At 49.2% G+C, this 3,294-nt stretch overlaps 1 long non-coding RNA gene across 1 annotated transcript in view; it reads left to right on the forward strand.

Annotated features, from left to right (window-relative positions):
• Window positions 1–2,645: 2,645 nt before the first annotated feature.
• The window catches only part of LOC103270651, an 8,991-nt gene continuing 8,342 nt past the window's right edge, over window positions 2,646–3,294 (forward strand). The window contains exon 1 of the long non-coding RNA XR_504987.2: window positions 2,646–2,796. This is a non-coding gene — a long non-coding RNA (uncharacterized LOC103270651). The remainder of the gene's footprint in view (window positions 2,797–3,294) is intronic.

Raw genomic sequence — 3,294 nt, forward strand, 5'->3', positions numbered from 1 at the left:
GCATCGACCACACAGTATACAACTGGTCAGATAGAACTTGGCCTTTGTCCTGTTTCTGTCCACCCCCTAAATCCACACATTGAAACCCAAATCCCCAAGATGATGGTATCAGGAGGTGTGTGGGGGCTTTGGGAAGTAACTAAGTCACGGAAGTGGAGTCCTCACGAATGGGATTAATGTCCTTGTACAAGGGACCCTGGAGCCCTCCTTCCACCTCATGAGAATACAGAAGTAGTCAGCTGTCTGCAGCCCAGGAGGGAGCTCGCACCAGAACCTGACCATGCTAGTCCTCTGATCTCAGATTTCCAGCCTCCAGACCCAAGAGAAATACATTTCTGTTGTTTATAAGCCATTCGTCTGAGATACTTTGTTACAGCAGCCCAAACCAGCCCAAACCGCCTAACACACTCCTGATTTGTAAATTTCAGATGTCTAAGTCTTAATTTAATATGGTGGGAGTTAGTTCCTGTTACCAAGGAAGCTATAACTGAAACCTGGGAATGAGCAAAAACTATTCACACCTGCACTGCACATTTATCTTATACCTACTTTATGTCAAGTACTTTACAGTATTTATAAAAAGACACATGTCTTTTTGGACCAGATATATTGCAAATATGCCATCACTACCCGTTTGGCATATTGAAGTTGCAAGTATTTAAATAACCCTGCCAAATCTCTAAAGAGAATATTTTTAGGCAGCTGGGAACCTAGAAAAATGAACAACAGTTAGAGGCCTAGCAGGATCACAAATAAATGGATATCTAAATTGAAGAAGAACGAGGGATCCATGGGAACCAGTCAGAGATCTAAAGCTAGAAAAGTGAAAGATCAAACCATTCTTCTCCAAAAGGAGAGAGAAAAAATAGCAGAGTTGAGAAAGGTTAAATATAAACAGAAAAATCATTCTTTCCAAAGAAAGTTAAATATATGTGGGTCAAGAAGGCAAAGAATGATAGGGAAAAATACGTATGGCCTACATTATTTTCCCTGATGCCAATTAAATATCTAGAAGTAAATTTCTGGTTGGTGACTATCACATAAATAGGCAAAGGTATATTGAGAAAAGTGGGTTTCATATGTATGTGTTAGTTCAGGGAGTATACCAGATCCACCCAAAGTCCTTTTTTTTTTTTTTTTTTTTTTTTTTTTTTTGAGAAAAAAGTCTTCCCACCCCTTCCCTAATAGAGGAAGGAGAAAGATCAGAAGGGGATGGGGTTTTAATGGTGAAAAGTGTCTGATTCTGATTGACTCTCTAGGGTTTAGATCCACATGCTTAGTTGGCGATGTACTGATTCTGAGAAAAGGTCAGAGCCCATGTTTGAGAGAAAAACTCACCTCTGGAAGGCTCACCCCGTCCCTTGGTGGGAGAAGCTACCTAGCTGGAGAGGGTTCCATATACATACCAGGTTTATTTAGAAGGACTGCCTGCCTGCAGTCAAAGGAACCCTGAGAATGAGGAAGAGCACAGGAATGAGATTAGGCCAAGATTTTGACAGAGAAAAAGAAGACATGTTTCCAAGTTGGGAGACACAATCACAAAGATCTCCATATTTCCCAGAAGGGAATTCCCTAATCCCCTGCATTGATAACTTTTCTTTTCACTGGAGAAGGACCTTATAACATCAGATAAAGCTGAGAATGAAGAGACCAGAGGGGGCTTTCTCTGCTTGAGAGAAAAGGGCAGGAGAGAGAAGGAAGGAGGAGAGTTGTCTGTAAGTTAGGGTCCAGGCCAGAGGGCTGAGAAGGGAGAAGGCCCACTGTGGGTGTTGGCTGTTGTTTCTCAAGTCCAAAGTTTCCCCTAGAAGGCGCTGAGCTCTGGGCGTCTGGGAGGGAGGGTAAGGTGGTGAGTGACACCTCCAGGGTTATCCATCTGTTTTCAACATGGAGGAGCATGGGAGGAGATGGGGGAGAGGGGGAAGAGCTAGAATGGCAGCTGTTTACAACCCCCTTCTAGGCATTTCAGCCCTACAGGTGACTCCTTTTTGCCACGTCAGCTCTAAAATACGAGGGGTGGGAAGGAGAAAAGCATGCGATTCCAGATTTCTGCTGAGAGATTCAAAGAGGGAGGACGCATTGTGGCCTCTCAGGCATTGGAGGGGAGGCCTGAGGCGTTTGGGATCCCTGCCTCCCTGGCTATCTAGGGCCAAGGGGGGCCTGGTTACATGTTCAGCCACCTTCTTCACCATGCACCCCAGTCATCACAGAAAAATGACCCAATTCCCCTTAGCCTCCTGCCTTCGTGGTGGGCGCACAGAGACCAAGTGTTCACAGTCGTCCATTTCTCACCCTCTGCAATGGGTTGACCAAACTTAAGTCAGGCTTTTCTCCTTCCGCGGCCCCTACACTTGAGCTTTCAAATCTAAGCAAGCGCTAAAATGGGGGACATTCAACCTGGTCCGCTTATTCTCACATCCTGGGACCACAGAGACGTTTCTTGTCCAGCCACGGGGGGGGGGGCCCCGGGAGGGGGGTTACCCCCCCATCCGCCCCACGTTCTTTTACTGCTCACTCCCCTTTCTGTATACACGTATAAAAGCCGATTTCGGTTTGGTTTTGAGACGCCTGCAGATTTCTGAGTAGAGCGTTTTCCCTGTTGGCAACGGTCTTTCTTTCTTATGAAAGCATGAAAGTCTCTCCCTGGCTTATCGAAGTCCGATTTGTTTCTATTTGACGTCCGAGTGTAGCCAAGAGTGGTCCTGGGTGAGTTTCAGCCGCGTCCATGGGGAATGAAATCCCTGGAACTGGGGGCGTTTGCCTATCCCCCGGGAAAGCAAAGCGCACCGAAATGCACAGGTATCCCTTGAACTTCAACTTTCTAAAGGGGACTGAATCTGAATCTCCAAGGGAGGAGGTCCGAGCCTTGCGCTCTCGGGGCCTGGGCTCACAAAGGAATTGCGGGTGGAAACCCACTCCCAGGGGCGAGGGGGTGCGCTTGGGAATGGTTTGGGGGAGGGGACAGAGGGGAACCGGGTGAGATGCATGAGGGCGGAAGGGGGAGGCGCGCGTGGAGTTACCAGAAGCTGCGCTTCCGCGGACCAGCCAGGGGCGGGGGAGGGACGGAGGGGGGATCCCGTTGTCCGGGCGCCCCGAGGTCGTGGGGGCGGCGGCGGCCAGAGCTAGCAGCCGCAGCAGCAGCCACAGCCTCGGCGACAGCCACCGCGAGCGGGACGGAGTTAGGACCGCTCGGAGCGCCCAGGTCTCGAGGTAGCGTGGAGGTTTGCAATCCTCCCACTTGCTGGCAGTTGCAGAAGAGGAGCTGCCTTTTAAGGGGCGCGCCCGTGCCACCCCCTC

The sequence above is a fragment of the Carlito syrichta genome, unplaced genomic scaffold (assembly GCF_000164805.1).
Source record: "Carlito syrichta isolate Samal-C Ts95f unplaced genomic scaffold, Tarsius_syrichta-2.0.1 Scaffold309893, whole genome shotgun sequence".
Classification (NCBI taxonomy): Eukaryota; Metazoa; Chordata; class Mammalia; order Primates; family Tarsiidae; genus Carlito; species Carlito syrichta.